The sequence below is a fragment of the Ochotona princeps genome, chromosome 2 (assembly GCF_030435755.1).
Source record: "Ochotona princeps isolate mOchPri1 chromosome 2, mOchPri1.hap1, whole genome shotgun sequence".
In the NCBI taxonomy this organism is placed as follows: domain Eukaryota; kingdom Metazoa; phylum Chordata; class Mammalia; order Lagomorpha; family Ochotonidae; genus Ochotona; species Ochotona princeps.
The window spans coordinates 101,012,614-101,037,601 of NC_080833.1; the positions used below are offsets into that span (position 1 = coordinate 101,012,614).

Here is a 24,988-nt window from a genome sequence, read left to right on the forward strand (position 1 = left end):
TTGATATTTTTTTAAAAAATTTTTTAGGATTCGATATTATCTGTGTAATTCAAATCTCTGTTTAATTAATTTGTGAATGCAAAAAAAGAAGAAAATAGAACACAATGAATCATTTGTTTTGCATCATTGTGAATCCATTGACTAGTAAGCAGAGAACAAGCTAGTGATTGAGTCTTTTTTTCTTCCCCCTAGTGGGTTTACAGGAAATGCAGCGCAAAGAAACTTTATGGAGGGATCCATGTTGTGGTGTAGCAGGTTCTCATGTGCTTCTGACCCAGTGTCGTGCTAACATATCCTGAAAGGTGGCAGAGGATGACCTAGTGCTTGTGCCCCTGCCATCCACATGGCAGAGCTGAAAGCAGTTCCCGGTTTCTGCCCAGTCTGGCTGTTGGGGCCATTTGCAATGTGAACCAATGTGTGGAAGGTATTCTCTCTCTCTCTCTCTCCTCTCCCTTCTTTTGTTCCTTCTGTCTTGCCCTCTCTCCATAGTTCTGTCTTTCAGATAGATGAAAATAAAACATTAACAGTGGGACGAGGGATACTTGGTTAGATCATGAAATGTGAATTTATTCAATTATGTAGAGTAATAATATTGATGGGGACATGTGAACAAAAGATCAGAAGCTAACACATTTTGCCACAGGAAAAGAAGCAGAGCAAACAGGCAATGGGAGACAGAGTTGCAAAATAAAAGCTTGGGGCACATGTGGAGAGAATATCTGGCTTAAACAAAATGTATAAATCTTTCACCATAGATGATGATCTCTTTTCTTAATAATTTGTAAAGAACCTACACATTTTTCCCCATTCCAGTAGCCAGGATTTTCTCCCTGTATCCAGCAATAATCTCTCTGCTGTATCCTAATTATTTCTTACTTTCTTTACGACTTAGTGAAAAAAGGCTAACATAGGAACAGTATCACAGAAATTAAACTTTGATGCAAGTGGTTTTACCGTGATTAAAATGAAAGCACATTTGTAAAATCACCCTCTAGCTGTGTCTCTTCCTTTCACTCATCCTTCACTGTTAAAGACAACCTTTCAGGATTACTAAAATATTCACAAACGAATATAGTTGTCTAACTGCGTTTCTTTTCTTTTTATTTGAAGATTTATTTATTTTTATTGCAAAGGCAGATTTACAAAGAGAGAGCGAGAAAGAAAGAGAGAGAGACAGCAACAAAGATCTTCCATTTGCTTCACTCCCCAAATGACTGCAATGGTCAAAGCTGATCTGATCTGAAGCCAGGAGCCAGGGGCCTCATCCAGGTCTCCCACGTCGGTGCAGGATCCCAAGGATCTGGGCCTCCTCCGCTGCTTTTCTAGGCTACAAGCAGAGAACTGGATAGGAAGTGTAGCAGCCAGGACCGCCACCAACATCTTATTGGAAGCCGGTGCTTGAAGGTGGAGAATTAGCTGGTTGAGCCAGTGTACCAGGCCAAGCTGTTTTCTTGAAGCAATTGCAGCAAACTGTCTCTGATCAAATTGTTTCCACTTGTTTTTTTTTTCTCTGCAACAAAAAAAAGTTTCAGGAACACCATGTATGGATTATTCTTCCAGGGTTCTGAATTTTATAGTTAGTGAAAAATCAAGTAATGTGATTGTGTGTGTGTGTGTTGCTAAATGAGAGTCTCAATTCTAGAAACAGAACTGAGGAAGCTTCCACCACCCAACCAGTCCTTTCTTTCCAAAGTCTATCTGCCAATGGACCAGAGCTTCCTGCTTTGTAGACTGAAAGAATAAACAGGATCTGGTTCTTCCCACTTCCAGACAGTCTGGCAGACAACTGACTTGTCAGAGAGCTGCGGTTCCCTGCTGGGGAGTCTCCTGGAATGTTCACAGGAGCCTTGCCAGCTGCTGGCTCACACTTTTCAGATGGTCTTTCTGCAGAGCCTGGTGGTAAGTCTGCTTTCATTTGTATCCCTGGGGCTCTGGAGAGGTGGTAAGTCTGTTTGTATTCCTGGGGCTCTGGAGAGACAGGTACAACTCAGCTGTGATGCCAGGTGTGAGTTTTCCTAGGTGTCCCTGGGCACTGACCCTCCAGCCAGAAGTATTCACCCTAACTGGCTGCTGGCAAGAAGCAGATACAACTAAGCACATCAATGGTAACATATTTGCACCAAGTTTTTGAATGAGAAAAAGACAGAATGGAGCAGAAATGCTTCTGTCTGAATTATGAGTCTCCCTGTCACCATTAGCACAGCATTGTCTCAGTAGGGTTTCTTGCACCACATAGAAGTAGAATGTTTCCCTCCACCTGTTTCTGTTACTTTAGCTTTTTCAGTGGCACATACCTTCACTACGTAATCACTCAAGCCTTTGCAACCTCAAGGCTCATCCCCGCTCTGTCTGGCTTGCACTGTGCTCTCCGGGACATGTATTGGTTTCTTTAGGGTGTGGACAATATTGGAGATGAGGTGCCAGATTTGCAGCGAAGTGTGTGTACCTGGCAGTGTCAGTGAGTCTACAGGCTTCTAATATACCTCTTCTTTTTTAGTCTTCAGCCAAATGCCTCCTACATATGTTGCTAGACCCATGAGATCACTGAGTTTAGAACATAAAGCAAATTCTAGAATGCTTGTTTTGGTAGATCAAATACAATAATATAGTGTGTCAAATGTATGTATGAATACACACGAAACTATAGATAGCTCTTTGGTATGAATGATAGAATATGTTCCCATTTGCAGTCTGAGTGACCTTAAGCAGGTGACTTAAGGTCTCTGTGTGCTTGAGTATCCTCTTTTATAAAATGAATAGTAGGGGTGCATGCTTCACTCTGTTGCTGGTCGTTGGTTCAAGCTAGAAAGGAGCTAATGTATGATTATCACTTAGAATGATGATAACCCAATAAGTGCTTAATCAATGCTGAATATTTTATTTCTATTATTATTATTATTATCTTAAATTCACTACTACGTTCAGATTTCCTGGCTTTCTAAGGTCAAAGATGGATCACCTCTTGTTCGGATAGGTATCCTCAGCACTCAATGTGATCTTAGAAAAACAGTAACTCCTGCGTAAGTTGCTATGCTGAAAGAACTGTTCTTTTCTAAAAAACAAAACAAAACAAACAAAAAAACCCCAGCTGTTTCAGAATATGGTTAGGAAATGCCTCTCAAAGACCAAATATCATATTGCATTGCTTAACTGAATATAAGTTAATATAAACCCACAGTAACCATCTAGACCCAACACGTACTTGTCCTTTCCCAAAGCTGCAGTCCACGGTGTGCAGTACTGTGCATGCCTGCAAGAGTGTAGAGAAATGTCAGGAAGAACTCCCGGAGAACTCCCGGATCAAACCTAGGTCGGACAACCATTATGTTAGTCTGTGATCTCATAAAGCAGAATTCTTCCTAGAGCATCCATGTTCTATTTCCAATAGTTAAAAACATAATAAAACCACCTGGTCACAATATCCCAGGAATACAGTACTGAACAAAGAAGTCAGAATTTGTTTTTATATTCTTGAAGGTTTATAACTACCGTGGCCTCCAACATTGTTCATTTCTTCTGCCAGTCTGGTTTTTTTTTTTTTTTCCTCCCCCACCCAAAGAAGGCCTGGAATTCTGTCAGTGTATATTTGGGTTCAATATGGTCAAGTAAAATTTTCTTTTGAAATTCAAATACTCTAGAAATGAGTAACAAATCAGGAAGCATTAGGCGGATAAGTTTACCGGAGGGACTGTGATGTGTGTGCGGTTGTGAGGTATTTGAGAGACAGACCTAGAGAGTCAGAGACAGAGAATGAAAGAGAATAGCTGATGGTAGGGAAGAAGGGTGAGGAAAAAGTGAGAGTTTGGGAAGAGGCTGCGTAGGGCAAAAGGGCATCCTTCAAGGCAACATCACTAGCCTCCCAGGTCCAAGGCATGGAACACTCTTCCCATTCTGTGGTCCTATGTTCTTTTTCATTACTGACTCCCCAGAGTGCTGTGATTGGAAGGGTTATTTCACCACAATTTTTGGAAGCAGCATATGGAATCTGGGAAAGACTCTGCTTTACGAGATTTAGGTATCACACAATGGATGTCCCAGTATAAAATCAGGTCTGGGGTGAAGAAGAAGGAATCTGGGCTTCAAGGTGGCCACCATGTTTTGATGTTTGGGTTGGCATGTATGGTACATTACACAGTGGACAGGAACCTTCAGGAATGGCATATGAATGCCACAGAAATGTTCTTAGTTTATATTCTCACAGGCTGATTATGACTGTGCCACGCCTTGTTCTAGGTCTTCCTAGCACTGGATATCATCACCTACACATATTTTTATTTCTTTGTTAGGGGAAAGTGACACCTTATTGTTTTACCTAGCATTTCTTCAAGTCCTTATGAGAGTGCATTTGTCAATATGTCTACTTTTCATTTTTATTTCTTCTTTTTGACTAGTCAGTTCACAAGTTTAATCACTTTTTTTTCCTTTTTATCAGCATGTCCTGATATTTTTCTGTGCCAAGTAAGAACTTTGTTAAGTTTAGTAGTTTCCTGCTTGCTAGAAAAGTTCCACTCTATTGTCAGAGAAATGTTCCAACAATTGGAAACATGTCTTTAATTTATGGGATGTCCTTTCAGGGAAGTGTGGGGTGTGACTTTCCACTGATTTTCTGTCTATTTTACAACTTTTTAGGAGCAAAAGTTACCATGAAATATTTTATCTAGTAAGGATGCAGTTAATCCCTGTCTTGCAGTCCCATTAGTAAGATTTATAGCTAACCCCTCAACCTGTCAAGCAGACTGAATTTGCTCAGCTCCTCAGATAAACTAAGGACCAGTTTTGAGATTTTTCTACTTCTCTCACTAATTAAAGAATCAAGTACAATCTTGTACATTTTTGCAATTGCTATCTTCCTGAGCTTCACGATTTTATCTTTTGAAACATTGCACTTCAATACTCTTGGCTTTGATGATTACCAATCATGGCTTTCATTGACTACAGAGCAGTTCCAGAATGAGGAAAGACAAACGTTGACCCTTTTTTTCATACTCTCCTGACACCTGTAACTTTGACGTTCAAATCTCAAAGTGAAAAGAGACAGGAGAGGAATGTACAAACTAATGGCATCTAGTTCATAGTCCCTTCTTTCATGAAGTTCACGGCTCCTTCCCATGAAGCCTGCCAGGAATCAAAGGCCTAGCGTCTTCTGTTTCCAGGTGGCTGATATAGATTTTACAGCTCCATTTTCCATCTCACTCAGCTTAATTTTAATGGCCACCTCTTTCCGGGGGTCTTAGTGAGCTGTTCCAGGGAGGGTTATAACCTACATTAAATAATAATCATTAATAAAGAAAGATAGGGAAAATAAATTCCTCCTGTTTACACATCCAAAGCAAAGGTCATTGTGCACAGGGTTTTGGCTGACTTGAGAAAGGCATTACCCTCCCCATTTCTCACCTAGGGTTCTGTAACTGCCTCCTAAAAGCCCTTTCAGGCTCACATTCCATTCCCGTACTTGCATCCTTACAGCCAGCAGCAAATATGTTCTCCATAGACCGTTGAAATGATTTTGTTTCTTTTGTTTCCTGTCTTCTGTCCCTTCCTATTATTAGAAAGGTTTTGCAGCTCTGACCTCTCTGTGACACAGGTCTATCGTTCCAACTGTTTTGACTTACACGTAGCCCCTAGCGTCACATGAATTCTGACACCTCCACATGGTGAAGAATGCTTTTCTCACTCCAAAATGTTCTTCCTTCCTCCTTCAGCTAACTTTGGTAGATGCCTCCTGATACCTGCCCCTCAGTGAACATCTCTGCCAGTAACTCTTAAAGAGCCCATCTGTAACACTTTCCACCCTGTCTCATTACCATTACTCTGAATTGTTCTCAGGGGATCACAACAGGACAAGCATTAGCATTTGCCCCTTGTTGTGTCCCCAACATCTGTACCATTATCTTCACCCAAAAAATGAAATTCTACTATTTGCCACAAAATGGACTACACTGAAGAACATCATGCTGAATGAAATAAGCCAAACTTAGAAAGATAAATATTACATGGTCTCTCCAAACTGTGGGAGCTAACATTTTAAAATCAAGCAAAAAGAAAAGGAGAATGTCTGTGTATCTGTATTGTTACATGTGTACTTTTGTAATACTATGTTTTATACCGTTGTCAAAACAATGGTTAAGAATGTTACACTACTGTAGTTTCAATGATCTGTGACTACCTTAAAATTTACTTAACATGGTTGAGTAATGTAGGAGCTAATTTTTCTTCAGAAAAGTTCTTTAAGACAACTATTTATGAAAACATCTTAGATATATTTAAGTGTCCTATATTCTAAGCGAACAAGTTGGCTGTGTAAAAATTTCAATACTGTCCTTTCATTAAAAAGCCATGAATATCTGCTGAGCCTGGTAACATGTGGAGTGCTTCAAGTGATGTCCTAGGGCAGAACTAGACAGTGCTGAGCAAATCTGCCTGAGTGAGGCACTTAGGAGGAAGAGAGAGTATCTCGGGTTTCTGTTTAATCCCAAATATGATGTAAAATATGACTAGTCACCTACTGCAAGCTCAGTAAATAGTTGCTGGTTGATTGACTGGTTGAAAATCATAGAGGTAGTGCAGCCAAGTACCTCATATTCTAATTTATTAAGTGGTGATATGTGAGTGATGCCACAGGGGAAATTGGGGGATTATATCATAAAAACATGGCATGGTAATTGAGGAAGCATCATTTTGGTGTTCATCTTGCCTATATCCTTTACATTACAGAAAATGGGTTAATTCATCTGTCTTATTTATACAGTAGTATTCACTGCCAAAGTTTTATATTTTTTTTAAAATCTGTTTTCCACCTGGTATTCTACAGCTTTAACTCTTCATTTATATAACAGTGACTCTCACCTCTGTATCTCTAATCTTAATCTGTTTCTCTCTCTCTACTTCGGGAATTAGAAGTTTTACAAGAAAAAGTTAAAGAAGATTTTAGTTTAGTGGGAATCTAGACAACAACGCTAAACAATAATTGAATATAAAAGTAACCATTTCATGCTTTTAGTGAATTTTAAAGTAATCAAAAGTCATTAAAACTACACTAGTACACCATTCTTTATCATTTTTGACAAAGTTGTAAAATATAGTCTTATAAAATGATGCATGTAACAATATTCATGCATTTTCTTCTTTTTTTTATTTTTGAAAAGTTTCCACATATAAGGAAGTACATGTGATATTTGTGTAAGTCCAAATTTTCATTGAACATGATGTACTCCAGCAGAGTCCACTTTGTTACAAATAGTAGAATTTCGTTTTTATACTTCTTTGTGCATATATGCCACATTTTCTTTATCCATTCATCAGATAATGGGCAAATGGCTTGATTCTAAACTTTGGCTGTTGTGAGCAGTGCTGCTATAGACATGGTGGCGGAGGTATCTGTTTGACTTGTGTGTTTGACCTCTTGGGAGTATACCCAATAGGGGGATTGATGGCAAGTCTATCTTTAGTTCTGAAAGAGTTCTCTACACTGTTTTCCCACAGTGAAAACTTACTAACTTACCTTCCCACCAACTTACCTTCCCACCAACTTACCTTCCCACCAACTTACCTTCCCACCAACTTACTAACTTATCTTCCCACCAACTTTCTCTGCATTCTCAGCAACATTTGCTATTCTCTATGTTTTAGATTTTTAGCCATTCTGATAGGGTTGAATTGATTCTCACTGTGGTTTTGGTTTACATTTTCTGATGGCTAGTGATGTTGAGCAAATCTGTTGCAAACTACTTGGCCTTCAGCAAGAATCTTGTGTACCACAAGTTCAGATCTGAGATCTTATCCAATCCACTTTATAGGTTATTGACCAACTGCTGTGATGGTAGTCAAGTCACTCAAATTAAATTACTTGAATCTTCTAAGCCTCAGTGGTTCTGGCTTATAAAATTAAGTATCTACCTCAGATGGTTTCTGTGAGGATTTAACTGTAACTTAGATGGTTTCTGGTTTTTGGGTAACTGTGAGATTTTTGCTAGCAAAGAGTCAGAGAATGGAAGAATCTCTCTCTCTCTCTCTCTCCTTTTCAAATAAATACACAAATAAACCTTTTTAAGAATATTAAATGTGAAATTTCCCTTATAGTTTAACATACCATCTCTCTCCTGCTATCCTTGCCACCATTTCTGTGCTACAGACAGCTGGGAATTTATACCAGGCCTTTTCATACTCTTTATCCTGCCTGGAAACCCGACATTTTCACAAAGTGTCACCTTTGAAGTTCCTCTGTGGGTTTCTATAGTTTATGGTTCCTTTCTCCTGTGTTCCTTGAGCACTGCTCCAGAACTTTGTTCTAACACTTCTCCAGCAATATTGAATTGTTTGTTTTCCTCTTGTTATTTTTCTATTTCCTCCATGCATATTCCTTATAAGCACATTGAACAGATCTTTAGGTGGTCTCTCTAAATGTCCAACAAACGATTTACACTGAATAGCATTGCAATACCAGGATTTGCCTGACTGAGCAGTTCAGTATGGTGTCCTGTGGAAATCATTGTGTGACCCATGAACATCCTTTTTGGTTTGTCAGACAATGTGGACTGACAGGATGATTGACCATATTCTCCAGTCAAATTTTTCTGTGTATTGTGAATGACGCTTCAATTTACAGTTTGTGTTCAAGATTGAAGTTTTCTCCCATGCATCTTTTCAATTTTTTTTTCTTGACTTATAAATTTTCAAGACACATCTGGCCATGGGATAAAGACCATCACATGCTAGGGTGTCCTAAGTCCTTGAATGATGAATCAAAATTATTTTTGGTGTGATGTTTCCCATAGAACATATAATTTCTTTGTTATAGTAATTAGATTTTAAAATCAGTTCCACTTTTCTATTTCATATCATTTTGCCAAAATTGTCTGAAGTAAGAATGTGTATATTTTTGGGGCTTCTGAAATCCTGATTTTCCTTTTTAAAAGAGGAGTTGGATTTGTCCCATAGACACAGGACTGGGTTTCAACAATTTTGTACCAACGAAGTTACCAAATCTTGTGTAGTTACAACCCATAATATCTGTGTCATTTCTTTGTGTAATCAGTTTGCTTTAGGTTGTGAATAATCTTAACAACATCATGTGACTCCTGGATAAGTCATGTGAAACAGAGTGAAACATTATTGACTTACAAACAGTAACTTATTGAAGCAATTTTATAATGAACTCATGCAAGTTTTAGTTACAAAAGGGATATTTTGCCTTTGAAACTAAATATTAAAGAAGTTTACACCTTGCCCCTATACCTGATCCATGATTAAAGGTCTATGTAGCCAGGTGGTTAAGTGCTGGGATGGAGGCACAGCATAATCAAGTACTACAGCAATTTGACTCCAAAGGAATGGAATTCGGGATACACAAGAGATACTCACTTCAAATGAGTCAGGAACTAAAATTTTCTACAAAAATGCACCCTTTGTGCAAAGAATTTTGGAAATGGAACTACCTTTACTTTGCCTAATAGAGCTGATGAATGATTCCTATCAAGGATAGCTGGATTTGAAAGCTTATTTTGTTCCTCCTTGTTCCACCTTGGACTAACTTTAGGTAGAGACTAGAGACAGTGGAAATGCTAAAAATTCATGTTCAGAATATGTATAAAGAAAGAAGCAGTTAGCACCACTTAAGTATTTAAGTTTCCATTGCAATATAGGTATTTGTATATCTATCTGCATCTCCAAACACTAATATATTTCTCAGTTCCCTAACTTGCTGTTATTTTTGCATGCCAAGAGTCTTACATAGTGCCTGGAACATGTCAACAAAGCTTGCAGAAAGATAAATACTGTGATGTAGTGGGTATTCCACATAGGTGCTAATAATTCATGTTTAAGCCACTCCAATTATGATCCAGCTCCCTGCTAATGGGTAATCCTGCCAGCAGAGGATGACCCAAGAAATTGGACTTATGCCCTTATGTGGGTGAACCAGAAGAAGTTCCTGGGTTCTGGCTTCAGCTCTAGGAACTGTGGCCATTTAGGGAGTGAATTAATATGGATGGAAGGTCATTTCCTCTCCTCTCTCTCTGCAATTTTGATTTTCAAATAAAATCAATAAATCTATAAAGAAGAAATAAGTTCTTTTGCAATATTTTATTGGACATGCGGTGAACACAAGTATATGAAAATTATGTACATGGAATGGCTCTCAAGAACTCTCTTTGTTCAAACTTGTGCTACATAGAATGGATGAGAAGTTTATTTGACTCCTCCTTAGCTTACCATGAGCTTGAGTTATATTCTTGCACTACAAGTCAATGTATATGCTGTCTAAATATTTTCTTATAAATATTTAACTAGAGATGCATGCAAAAATCATAGTACTTTAAGATGCAATATTCAGGGTCTGGCATGACGGCACACTGACTAAATCCTCACTTTGCATGGACCGGTATGCCATATGGGTGTTGGTTCATGTCCCCGCTTCTCTTCTCTTTCAATTCTCTGCTTGTAGCTTGGGAAAGCAGTAGAGGATGGCTCAAAGCCTTTGGAGACCTGGAAGAAGTTCTTGGCTGCAGATCAGCTCAGTTTCAGCTGTAGTGGCCAGCTGGAGAGTGAACCAGTGGATGGAAGATCTTTCTCCGTATCTCCTCTCTATAAATCTGCCTTTACAGTTAAAAAAAATTTAAAAAGCAACATTCAAGACAATCTGATTTGCTCTCAGTGAGAGGATATGGACTTTGAAAAGCAGTAGTGCATGAGATAGAATCGTCCACATTTAGATGAACAGTTCTAGTTCAGAAGCTAAAAAAGCTGAGATAATCAGTAGGCACACTAAGGGCAACTCAACCAAACATAAATGTAAGAATTAGTCATGATAGACCATGAAACAAGTTTCAACAACTTCAAAACTATTAAAACTGCACCCTGGATCATTTCTGCTATCAATGAAATGAAGCTAAAAATCAACAAATTAAGAAATTTAAGAAAATATACAATATGGAACTTGAGGCACATACTACTTTTTTTTATTAATTATTTCGCATTATGTGACAGTTTCATAGGCTCTGGGAATCCCCCCACCCCTCCACCTACCCCTCCCCTCCCCCCTGGTGGATTCCTCCACCTTGATGCAGTATTACAGTTCAAATTCAATCAAGATTCTTTCCTTGCAAACATATACCAAGCATAGAGTCCAGCTACTTATTGTCCAGATGGGTTGAACAGTTTCCTGGGGAGACCATTTCTGGTCTGAAGTTAGAGCTGGTAGAATATCATCACAGTCAATTAAGAGTCCCAATATAACATCAACAGCAGTTTGCAACATTATGGAATTGACATGATTTTGAGTAACCAGTATGTTAAAAAAAAAAAAAAGCAAGTCCTAACCACAACCTATGATTAGCTCATTGACATTTCAATTTTAGTTTATATACAGGACCGGCTGCTATATACCTTAAAATGAGCCACATACTACTTAATGAATAAAGACTCATAGAAAATATCAAAAGGGAAATAAAAAGTTGTAGAAATGAATGAAAATGACAACACAACATATCAATACTTACAGGCTACAGCAAAAGCAGCGTTACACAAAAACAGTGTTACCAGGAGGTTTGTAACAATAAATGCCCATGTCAAGAAATTATAAAGATGTCAAGTATGTGATAAAAATGCATCTAAAGGACAAAGAACAGCAAAAAAAAAATCCCAAATTAGTAGGAAAAAATAATAGATGGAGAAGGAATAAGCAAAATTAAAATAAAAACCCTGTGTAAAAGATTAATGAAATTAAGAGGGTTTTCTTTCTCTTTTTTGAAAAAAAAAGAAAATTTAAAATCATTGTCTCAAGTAACCAAAAAAGTGGGAAAAGGCACAATCAATAGTGTTCAGGGATGATAAAAGAGATATATTGTAATGACTGTCACAGAAAAAAATCATCAGCAAGTACTGTGATTATCTATATGTAACAAATTGGAAAATCTCAAAGACTTAGCTGGATTTCTACTAAAACTGAGTCATAAAGAAACATGAAAATAGACCAATAACTAAGATGAAATCAGCAATAAAGACCCTTCCAACACAGAAGTCCAGGATCATATATATGGTTTCACTGCTAAATTCTTCCAAACTTTCAGTGAAGAACTAATCATAGTTATTCTTAAAGTATTAAAAAATAATCAAAAAGGAGGGAATCTTCTCCAACTCCCTCTATGAAGCTAACATTGCTTTAATTCCAAAACCAGAAGAAAACAGAACAATAAAACTATAGATCAATATCCCAGATAAACGTAGATGCAAATATTCTCAGCAAGATACTAGTAATTTGAATCCAGCAATACATCAAGAAGATTATTTACCTAGAACAAGTAGGATAATATTCCTGTATGCAGGGATGATTTAGCATAGAAAAAATCTTTATTAAATAACTAACAAAATGAAGTGTAAAAACCATATGATTTTCTCAGTAGATGAAGAGAAAGATTTGATAAGCATTCTTTTACGATTAAAAAAAAGCCTTAGGAAAATTGAGTAAAGAAGGAACATTCTTCAGCGCAATCAAGGCCATATATGCCAAACCCACACCTAGTATCAGACTGAATTGTGAACAGCTGGAAACGTTTCCACACAGATCCAGAACCAGACAAGCAGGCCCACTCTCACCATTGCCGTTCAATGAAGGCCTGGAAAGTTTTGGCCAGAACCATTAGACAAGTAAAACAAATCAAAGGGACACAAATAGGAAAGGAGGGAGTCAAATGATCTCTGCAGATAACATGATTCTTCAGGGAATCAGAAGACTCCACTAAGACATTATCAGAACCCGTAATAGAGTTCGACAAAGTGGTATAATGTACACTCAACACTTAAAAGTCAATAGCCTTTGTATACACAACCAATGCTGTGGCGGAGAGAGAACCTGTAATATCAATTCTGTTCATAATAGCTGAAAAAAATTAGATTAGATAGACAGAGACCAATAAGCAAAGCTTAGAACCAGATAGGAAACGGTCATCTCAGACTCACATATACCTTACTAGGTAGGACACAAAGATTAGTTACTCCTCACTAAGGTATTGAAGATTTCTCTGCACATCCCTCCTAAAACTGTTCTGCACCTCAACTGTTGATATATGCCTTGTTAGAGTTATAAGCCAGTTTGGACTATCCTAAAACTCGCCAAGTTCAGTAAAAATTATGCTTCAATACTATAAACTGCTAAATACAAAAATGAAAATAGACACGAGACAGCTGAATAGTACCCTATGGCCATTTTGGGGTGTATAGCAGCTGGTTGTGTATAAACTAAAATTGAAATGTCAATGAAGTAGTCACAGGATGTGGTTAAGAACTTGCATTTTCTAACATATTGGTTACTCAATGCCATGACAATTAACTCCATAATGTTGTAAATTATTGTTGATGTTATGTTGGGGCTTTTCATTGGATGGGATGATACTCTGCCAGCTCTGCTTTCAGACCAGAGATGGTCTCCCCAAGAAACTGTTGAATTTATCTGGACAATAAAATGCTGGACTATATGCATGGTACATGCATTCAATGAAAAATAAATAAATAAATAAATAAATAAATAAATAAATAAATAAATAAAAAGAAAACAAGGAGGGAACAGGAGGGATGAGAGAGAGAAGGTGAGAAATATATTATTATTAACTGTATTTTTGAAGACATTAAAATATGTTCTCTTTATATAAATATGATTATAAAAAGATAATAAGCTTTAAATTGGTTGTGCTTTTACCAATTCTCTAAGCTAACTGAGTAGTAGTTAGTATTTACATAACTGTGCACAATCAGCAATGAAAATTTTCTACTGTTGAGAGAGAAAAAATAGCCAGAAGAAAGAGGAGGAGGAAGAAGAGAGAGGAGGGGAGGAAGAGAAACTGGGGAGAGGTGGGAGAGACGGAGAAGAGGGGAGGACAGACACTGATTGTAAAGCTGTGGCTGCTGCGATTACGGAGCCTGGCAAGTGCAAAGGCAGGGCACGAAACCAGGCTGGAGAGCCAAGGAGGAGCTGCTTTTACAGTTAGAATCCAGAAACAGTCTGCTAGAAAAATTCCTCTTTTCTCAGGAGAGCTCAGTCTAGTTTTCCAAGAAGGCATTCAGTTAATTGAATGAGGCCCACCCACATCAGGAAGGAGAATTTGGTTTGCTCAAAGTTTGTGTGCCTTAAATTTTAATTCCATCAAAAATACTTTCACAGAGACATCTAGAAAAATATTTGCCCCAAATTTGGGTGCTGTGGCCTAGCCAAATTGAAACACAAAATTGCCCACTATAAAAGAGAAGAGAAATTCCATAAACCAGATAGCTGTGTTGTATACAAATTATACTTTTATCTTAGTCAATAAATACTCTCCAAACATATTCTCATTATACTTTTCCTATCAAAATGCTCTTTAAAGCATTACCACAGAAATATTGTAAAAAGCTGTGGTTGAGATATAAAGTATTCATGGTTCCTAAGAGGAAAACTGCTCAGACAATTGAAAACACAGTTTTTTTAAAAATTAATTAATTATAAAATTGATGTTTATTGTAAATGCAGATACACAGAGAGAAGGAGATACGGAGAGAAAGATATTCTGTCTACTGGTTCGCTCCTCAAGTGGCCACAACAGCCAGAGCTGAGCCAATCTAAAGCCAGGAGCCTGGAACCTCTTCCGGGTCTCTCACGCGTTTGCAGGGTCCCAAGGTTTTGAGCCATCCTCAACTGCTTTCCCAGGCCACAGCAGGGAGCGGGAAGGGAAGTGGAACAGTTGGGATATGACCAGGCGCCCATATGGGATCTCAACGCATGCAAGGCAAGGACTTTAGCCACTGGATTACCATAAAGTTTCATTTCAGAAATTGCTTTTTGTGAAATATAATAAATTTCCTTCAAAAGTACCTTGGTTGGAAGTCGCTAAAACTTGTGTGGGATAGTATAGATGCCCACTAACTTGTTAGTGCCAACAGACACAGAACTATGTCTAATTTATTGACCATCAACTCTAGTACAACTTCACTTACTTTACAGATGTTCAACTGATAATGACAGAAGGAAAAAATAAGCATATCTTTCCTAATTAAAATTAACCGTAATTTTTGCATCCATATGATACCTGTGTAGCACCATGAGGTAGTAAGACCCTTGGGATGTCAATTGGCAACCTCCCCCTTTTTTATTATTAGCATAGGGTGGTAAGAAGAGGCTAATGGAAGGAATGGGAGAACATGCCAAGTGGTTGCAGTATCTGAGGTCACACGTGCTGCCAACATTAACTCTCTCTGTGATCTTTTCTGTGCTACCTGCTTATATTTCAGTCTTCTTTGAAAGGAAGATGGAACTAATGATAGAATTTCATTTGCAGTTATTAGAAAGACAAGAACTTATGGGAAGTACTTGGTAAAGAGCCTCATACATATTTAGTCAAATATTTATTGTAGCTATTGTTTTAGTCATTGCAACAGTAGTACCAGTAGAGTGTTTTTGTTTTTGTCTAATTGAATTCATTCATAATGCCTACCTTGTTGCTTTCAGTGAATTACTTACATGTCACTTAAACAATCAGAAAACTGGAATCATGGAGAGTACACATTTTTCTGGGTCTGACTCAAACACTTCCTCCTAAATACTGAAGCAGCCTTAGCTTTGAAGATCTCCTGATGCCATGAAGAAAGTAACACAAAACACCTGGTCATCTTTCACACATCAACCATTGTCTCCGTGATGTTTCTGTTTCTTCTAAGGGGATATTAGCTAAGATTAGCAGGTATATGATGAGATCCTCTCATTTTCTGCAATACTTTTCCTGTTATTCCTTCATATTGCTTGGAGTTTAGAATCAGCCTTAAGAAGGCATTGCTTGATACTTGAGTCCATTGAAACTTAGTTTCAGGATGTTGGTGGTCACAGAGAACCCAGATTTCTGAGGAAAGGAAGGGTGCTAACCAGGTGTCCTGGCTTGCATCCAAGTTTGACTCAGTGAATTCTACCTCCTAAAATTCTTCCCTGTCCTTTCAATTGGATATGGTATTCCTCTTGGCTTCCTGTCACAAACCGAGGTCCATGGGATTGTGATGCGGCTGCGGAACAGCTGCTGCATTCCACCACCGAGGTGCTGTGCACGGATTCCAGGGGTGGATGAAGTGAGAAGCTTGCACACAGCTTGGACAATGTATCAGCTTGCAAAATATTTGGAGACTGTATGGGATGAAGAACTCTGGGCAGAGCAGAGATGCTCCAGTGGTGACGTGCACTGATTCATTGCTATCTCCTGGAATGTCATGGGCTTTAGCAGTATGGACCAGAGCCCATGCAGTTAGTCGCACTGCCAGCCTGAGTCTGTGTGAGTGCTCTCAGCAGGATGCTGTAATGGACAGAAGTGAGAAGCCCCAGGGGGCGCGAATTTCAGCTGCTAGGTCTGGCCAGATGGGAGAGGCCTCTAGTGTGAGCTGAGATGGGGACTGGGGCTTCTAGGATATCTAGCCCCATTGAATTATCTTGCATTTCAGAATTTATATATTTTTTCTGGTGGAATGCTAATGGACCATAACTAGGAGGAATGTGACAAAAACAGTAATGATAACAATAAAATCCTACACCCTGACAGTGAAAGAAAAACACTTCCCTGGTGTGTGCCTCCCAGAACTATGTACAGGTAAGAATTTAAAAAAACTAAGGAAAAATCTGGAAATATCTAATTTTATGACAATAGCCACAGTTCTACTTATCGAAAATATCTGAAAATACTAGCTTCACATCATAGGAATAATAACAAGCCTGCATTCCATACCTTCTGGGAAATCTCAGACCTTGAAATTCAGATGGCTTCTTATTCCATCCCCATATCTACCTGTTTATACATTTTTGTATCTAGTCTAGGAGTTCAGGAATAAGGTCCCAGTGGTTCTGGAAGAAATGATTTGTAATTACTTGTCATACTACCGTGGAGCCTGAATTTGGGAAACTGGGCTTAATTTGTTCCAAAGAAGTCAGACAATGACTTGAATTTGAACCACAAAAATATATGAAAAGCCCTGAGATTATATGTTTCCCTTTTCCAGCATCTTTCTCCTCACATTGTCTTCCTTCACATTGCACATCTGGTTTAACTTTTTTTTTGCGATGCATTCTCTTTCACCCCAATCCTGTTATTGAAGAAGTTGAATGCAGTGATTTGAGAAGACACAGAGCTAGGGAAGTCTCAGTTTTTTTGTCCCCAAAACAACTCTTTTGAAATCACAGAAGACAAAAGGAAAAGGAAAATTACGAGCGTACTTAAAAGCTGTTAGAATTTCCTGAGAAACTGAGGGCAGAAGCCACAGGAAGCGGGGTCCAAACCCTGATACACTTACATCTTTCATCCAGTATTGCTTTGAGAAGAGACTTGGCCGTCCTGTCTTGAATCAGTCCTGACTCAGCTAGAACATGAAGGTCAGAGCCCAAAGCCCTGGATGAGGGAGATTGATGAGAGTAAATATCTGCTCCTCTACCTGGTTTCTCTCTAAACCTGCAGGACTCACAGGGCCAACTGCTTCTTAGCTCCCCTTCTTGTGTCTATTGCCATAAGGCCAACCACATACCTCTTCCCCTGAAATTCCGAGGCTTTTTCTTTCTGGAAAAAGTCCCTTGTCACGCTCATAAAGCTCGTGAATACTCTCCTTCAGATTGAACCACCTAAGTGGTTCAGTTTTGCTGTCTAGGAAATTTTCCTTCATCACTGTTTTTGAGACTCCTCTGAAGGCAACTGCAGAAGTTCATTTTTGCGATTATGCCAACTTAATTGTTAGGCAAGCTCGAGATCTTCCTTCCTTCTCCAATTGCCTGTCCACTCCCAAGGTGAAAGAGTCTTGGGGATATGCGCTGTTTGTTAATGGAACTGGATGCTCTCACATCTCATCCCGAACGTACCATTTGCATTGTACAATGGATTACTGCTTTCCTCTTAGTCACATTCCTTAAAGATAGATCATGGAAAAATACCCTAGTTGCATCGTTGCCTGCTGTCCCTTAGTGAGGCTGTTAGTGTCTCCAAAGCTGTTTATCAAATGGTGGATGATTATCTATTGTAAAGCTCTATCTATTGAAAGCTCTACCCGAGATATCTATGTAGTATTCTAACCATCTTGAGCATTGTCAGCTTTGGGGTCATATGCAGAGAGCCTGCTATGGATCCTTCCCTCTTTCTGGGACCTGCTTAAAATAACATTCCTATGTGTCACCTGGTAAGTGAGTCAAAACATTATTCCCAAGAGAATGTTTTTTCTTCTTTTTCAAAGTTTTATTTTTGATGATTTTTACATAGATGATTAGGGTGCAAAGGGTCAAGTGCTACAGGAAAGTGGGTAAGACCATTGTTTCTACATTCTCTTTTTTTTTCCTTTCTGCCTCCAGAGGAAGGGAGGGAGACAAGGGAAGAAGCTACACCTAGCTTCTCAAACGCCTCTGTACCCTGGGATGGAGGACAGCCACCCAATGCCATTCCGGAGTCCCCGATGTGGAACGAGCTTCAAGGGTCCTGCTCAAGAGGTTTTGATGGTTCAACAGTTCTTAATTACTGCCGATCATTGCCACTCCAAGCACAATAAAATCCTTCCAGAATCCATTGGTTGACATAGTCCACCTTAAAGTCTCCATTTGCTCAGATATTTACTGCCAACACTTGGTTGTGGTAGACTAATTTGTTCTGTTCTGTTTTCTGTTACTGTGCCAGGTATCCTCTGCAGTCTCCAAAGTACTGCCACATTCCCCAAATACATCTGGATATGGCATCCACTGCTTTGTGTAAGCCACTGAGGAGGCCCTGCTCTGGAACACGCACTCCATGGTCAGTCTATGGAACCTGCAGTTCTCTCTATGATTGGGTTGAGTCCAGCAATTCAGTTGAGGGGATCCCTGCAAAAACTTCATCTGAAGTGATCCCAGATCTGAATCTTGTGTGTGCTTGCCAATACAGGGTCTGGCACAGTCAGTTGCACACACTGGTAGTTGCAATTGCTGGATCAGTTCTGTCTCCAAGCCCTATCTTCTATGCAAATCAATGAATGTTGGAGTCCATCTCAATGCTGCCCACTACACACTACACACTCAGCCTTCACGCAAACCAGTGGGAGCTGAAACCTAGTTGGAGCAACCAGAATAACCCCAACAAGGCCCGTCCCTGCACTGGTTCCCGTGCTTGCCAATAAGTACAGTACACTGCTCCAGTCTGTCCTTCAAATCTGAAACAATATCTTTCTTATTGGTAGAGGGTGCAATGCAAGAATATATACACTATGTGCATGATTGCACCCTTGAAAACTTCATCAATATCAAAAGCTCATGAGGTTTCAGGAGCTTACCTCTCACCTTTGGCTTACACATGTCTCACTAGGTCATTTGGGACATTTTCCCATTGATTACATCCAGTGTTTTACTTCACAGACATCAAGGATATGAACATAAGGTGAGTTTTCCTGTCTATAAAGTTTACAACTTTACAAAATGATTTAAATGGCATACGATGTTTTAAATTTTTTTGGACTTGAGAAACTATCATTTTTATTTTTGAATGCATAACTTCTAAATGTTTATATTAGGCATACAATTCAATATGTGTCTGTAGATCATATAGCAATAGCTCTATCTGATAGATATGTGTATATATATAGTTACCAATATAAGCATTACATGGAGATAAAATGTATACTTGTGATTTTAGATAATAAATATATGATAATAAATATACTTCCTATCTAGTAATCTTATTTCTTTATTTTTATCTTAATGAAATGTAAATAAAAAGAAATGTATACAAAAGTAGTTCTCGAACCCTCAATCTTCTGATCCAGAATCAGACACCTTATTCATTAGGCCACACGGCCCTACAAAATGCATACGAAAGTATTTCTAAACAGCATTATATATGAGAGATCACATGAAGACAAACTGAATATTTACTAATGAGGATTGCTAAGTCAGCCTAATTTATACATAATTTCACATAATGAAATATTATGTATCCACTGAAAGTTATGATGAATTATAACTATTATTATTATTTAAAGATTTATTTATTTGTTTTTTATTGGAAAGTCAGATTTACAGAGATAAGAGAGAGAAAGGTCTTCCATGTACTGGTTCACTCCCCAAGCTGCCACAATGGCCGGAGTTGAGCCAGTTCAAAGCCAGGAGGCAGGAGTTTCTTCCTGGTCTCCAACATGGGTACAAGGTTCCAAGGCTTTGAGCCATCCTCTGCTCCCAGGTTAAAAAGCAGGGAGCTGGAAGAGAAGTGGAGTGGCCAGGATACAAACCGGCACCCATATGGAATTCTGGCGCATGCGAGGCAAGGACTTTAGCCAGTAGGCTACCACACCAGGTCCAGAATTATTATTTTTTTTTTCATGCACTATAAACTTAATCCAGTTTTATGAAGTCACTTATTCCAGAATTTCCATAATTATTCCCAGTACATAAAGCCATTGCAGCTTTCTAGCACCCTGGATTTCCCATAGTGTAACTTCTGAAAGTTCTTACTGAAAACACATCTCTGGACCCAGAGAGTAAACTTCAGGAGGATGACCAAGTTCATAACTGCCTCCTGCTTTTCTGATCTATGAATATTTGATTCAATATGATAGATGTTACTGAAATGACAGCTTCACATTTGTGGCTATTGTGGTGACACATTTGTATACATGTGTAGAGAGATGCCTACAGAGATGCTCAGTGATATTTAAGCAACACTATCTCTGGGTTATATATTCTGGGGGATTATTTTATATGCTTTTGGATGCTGCATGAACTTTTAAAATCAACACGAACCATTTTCCATCAGTTAAAACACCTTTACATTGTTTTTCTATGCCACTGATGATAATGGCACAAAAAATGACTAGTGGGACCCAACATTTAGTACAATCCAGCATCTTGTCCTTTCTTTTCTCCCACATATGTAGATAATTGATAGCAGACCAAAACAATGACACCAGGAAACAATAAGAGTTGCTAAATCATGCCGCTCCCTCTGTCATTGTCACAGCCAGCTTGGCTTCAGTGGCCCTCTGAGTTGGCTGCCGAGCCAGAGGGTGCACAGACTACCAGGTGTTTTTATTTGGAAGTTTATTGCCTTAAGAGTCTAACAGAAACCAACACTCAGAAGCGCCCCTCTTCCTCCTACGTGCTCTCCCTCCGACACCTGAAGAATATAATTTTTAAATCTCTTTATGAGTCAGGATAGGGTAGATCATGCTGCATTAACACTTACAGAATCCCAGTAACTTCAAACAAAAAAGGCTTATTTCCGTTTCTCAGAATATATCAGTGGTTAGGATTTGCACATCATTATCATTTCAGGAAAAAATAATGGCATAACCTCTACCTGAAGCCTTGTTTTTACTCACAGAGAAGGGGGAAGGAGAGAGAGTTTATTTGTACTCCAGCTCTTGGAAATCTTGCTCAGAGGTACAGTTATTCTGCTCCAATCTTGCTGGTTAAGTTCTCGATGTGTTGGAAGAGAAAGCCTAAGATACTTGGTGGTTGGCAGTAATAATGGCCACAAAAGTGAAGTTTTTTTTCATTCTAAATTAAATTTCATCCAATTATCTTACTCATCTTCAATGTTAGCCATACAGTCATTGAAATAATTTTTAAAGGTTATCTGCCGGTTCATTGCAATGCTATCTGCTAAGAAAGGGGTTGATAATTGCACAGTCTTTATCACATGTGATAAAAACTTCTCCTTTTCAAAACAGTTGAGAGCAGTAAAAATCCTAAACACTGAGTTGTAAGACATTTTCAATTTTCTGCTTTGTATTTAAATTAAAACTGCTGAGTAAATGGACCAAATAAGTCTAAGTTGTAATCAAACTGATTGCATGTAGGCAGCAATAAAACCCCATGTGTCCCAAAGTCCATTTCAAGCAGATACCTGTAATGTGTCTGAGCTGTGTTGTACATAATGGTGATACCACATGTATTAGTCAAACTGGAACCCAGTCTGTCCATCTGTCTGATCTGGAGAATAAAATTGAGAAGCTGATAAACTGCATCCTAATTGAAGTCTTAACAAACAAATGAGGAATAGTGATGGGACACCTTCTGCTGGCTACAGACTAGGACCACATCTATGGGCCCACTTGTGTCAAGGTCATGCGCTGAGGCAGGAAGGCCCATTGTAATTGCCAAGCAGCCACATTTTCAGCGTCAGAAAATTCTGTTGATCGTGGGAAATCTTGTGATAAGACAATGAGTAAACAATGAGTACATGTGGCTGGAAGACCACTTTTTCAAGAATTTTATGCTAGAAATTTGGTGGTATAGAAGGTGAAGGCAATACCCTTTGTGGGATTAAGTTTACAGTTTCTTCAAGGAGTGTAATGAAATACACTGTGTCAATTGACAGCTTGAGTACTCAATTATGTGGTCAGTTTTGCCCAGTAGTTATGTACCCCATGAGAGATTGTGGTGGAAATTGTGTGGCAGAGGAATGGGGATTAAACTCCGATTTTTGGCCTTTATTCATTAAAGAAGTATGCTGTTCTCTTTGTAATCAACAGAAATATTGCCTCTAAATTCACTAACACTGGTGTGACCTCATGACTTGTGAGTAGGACCAACTGCCATTTCCAAAGGACAGAACGTTCTTCTCTCTCAAAGCACATGAGAGTGAAGGGCCAATAACTGCTTTGGAATTTTAGTGGGGACAGTACACCCTCTAATACTCTTCTGGATCACTGTCACCTACCCTCTCTCTGGCCAAGTTGACTAAAGTTCATCTAATTTTTTTTTCATTAAAACATGCACTATCCTGAAAAAAAAAAGAAAAAAGAAAAAAAATTGTTGCTAAATGAAAACCAGTCAAAAAGCCAATGCCAAAAATTATTGGCAAACATTGTGCTGAATTATGCAGTCTGCACATTGCAGGCAGCCTGTGGGTCCTGAGGCTGTCGCAAATAACAGGGGAATGTGGCGCTTTCTCCCAACAGGAAGGGCCTCTGCCCAGTGGTCTGGGCTCTGGGCCATTGCTGAGCCTTACCCCTGCTCCCAAGGAAAGCTTTATGTTTCATCCACAGATGAAACTGATGTCAAAAATAAACATCTATGAAATCATAGATTTTTCTAAGCAGAAAACAGCCTGGTTCTTCGCAGGTCTTTGACATGTATCTTTACTCCTCGTAATTCACAACGGCAAAGGCTGTTCCCCCCACAGTTTTCCCTCCCAGTGCCTCTCCTCCTCTCCCAGCACCCAAGGGCTCACACACCATCGTACTTCTGCAGGGTGCTTTCAAGGTTCAGGCTTTTGGGTAGTGCCTTCCTATAGTTTCCATATTCTGTTCCGTGTTGTTGTTTCTTCTGTGCCCCTGTGTCCAGACTTCAATCTTGGAGAATGGTCTCGGTGATAAATGAACATTTATTATGCATTGGGCATTGATTAAAACTGGTAGCTCACAAGTGGACATCATGATGCCCCCAACTAACATGCCACTTAAGATGTTTGCATCACAGATCAGAATCCCTGGTTCAACTCCCAAGTACTCTATTTTTAATCCAGCTTCTTGTTAATGTGCATTTTGGGAGACAGCAAATGATGGCTCAAGTACTTGAGTCCTTGCCACCAATGTTGGAGACCCAGATGAAGGTCTGGGCCCTGGCTTCAGCTCCACCTGATGTAGACATATGGGGAAATGAGCCAGTGGGTGGCAGATAACTGTCTTGATCTCTCTCTCTCTCTCTCTCTTCTTCCCTTCCTCTGCCTTTCAAATAATAAGTAAAAATAAACAAGCCACTTCTCACAGTGACTTACTCAAATGACACATATGCCATATAACAAAGTTCTTTAACATCTTAATCCAAGAGTGACTAGTGGTAGGAATCTGGGGTGACGGGTGGGATATGGAGACTGGAGGGTTGGTACAGGGGTGAGGGAAGGTATGGAGTAGGTAAGAGAATTCTTTTGTTCAAATCACAAAAGTGGATGCTTCTCTCATCTGATGTTTGTGTTGGTATTGTCCATAGGAAAGGCTGTTCTCAGGCACACGTTTCTCCATTATGAGCACCATCTTCAGAAAGAATGCTTCTGTGTCATTTGTTTCATGCTGCACACTATTTTAGAGTAGCCATTGGGCCATACTGTGAAAATACCTATCCTTACACTGACTTCTATCAAAGAAATATTAGAATTATAGATTGCTTAAGAGAGAAATGAAAAATTTCCTGAACCAATAATGTCTATGTGACCCTCATACTATTTTATTTTGCATGTGCTTATCTACAATCTATTCTCTTTGGGCTGTATATAATGCCGGACTTAACGAATATCTCTCTGTAAATGTATACGACCATCTCTATGAGAATTGGAGAATTTCTTTATTCCTTTATTTTCTTTTTGTTTTAGAATAATTTGGAGGACAGATATTTGGATCAGTTACTAAGAAGCTGCTTGGAACACCTGCATCCCATATTGGAATGCTTGGGCTTGAATCTCAGCACTCGTATCTCAGCTTCTTACTAATGTGTGCCCTATCAGGCAACAGGTGCTGACTCAAGTAGTTGTGTCCCTTGACACCATATGGGAAACTAGGCTCCTGGTTTCATGCAGGTCCAGCCCTGCCTGGAAGATCTTTCCATGGCTGCTTGTCTGTCTCTGTCACTCTGCCCTTCAAATCAAATGAGAATAAAAAAAATATTAAAAAGATTTGAGATGTTACAGCTTTGTGCTAAATTTCATATAAGGATTAGAATCAACATTCAACATGTTCCCGGTTACAAGTCTGAAGAATTAGGGAAAATGACAGCCAGTAGGTTAATACAGGGTACTTGTAAAATAGGGTGTTGGGACATAAACACTTTTTACTTTGATAGAGTGCTCAGAGATACTCTTAGTAATTCTGTTTCAGGATGTGGATCTGGCTTTAGTCTCCATGATAAAGGGCCATGATACAACAACTGCACCTTGGCAGTCCTTTCAGACTGTAGAATCCCAAGGGAACAAGTACCAGCAGGAGCAGCAGGTGTACAAATGATCCATGGATCAGGCAAGGCAAGGAATCCACCTGGAAGTGTTCCATCATTCAG

The 24,988-nt window shown here is 39.0% G+C and overlaps 1 long non-coding RNA gene across 1 annotated transcript; it reads right to left on the reverse strand.

Annotated features, from left to right (window-relative positions):
* Window positions 1-2,936: 2,936 nt before the first annotated feature.
* Window positions 2,937-22,074, reverse strand: LOC131479597 (uncharacterized). Its single transcript, XR_009245001.1, has 4 exons — window positions 22,010-22,074; window positions 21,316-21,435; window positions 3,203-3,250; window positions 2,937-3,052 (listed from the first exon to the last, which is right to left on the reverse strand). It is a non-coding gene; the product is annotated as an uncharacterized LOC131479597 (long non-coding RNA).
* Window positions 22,075-24,988: the final 2,914 nt, after the last annotated feature.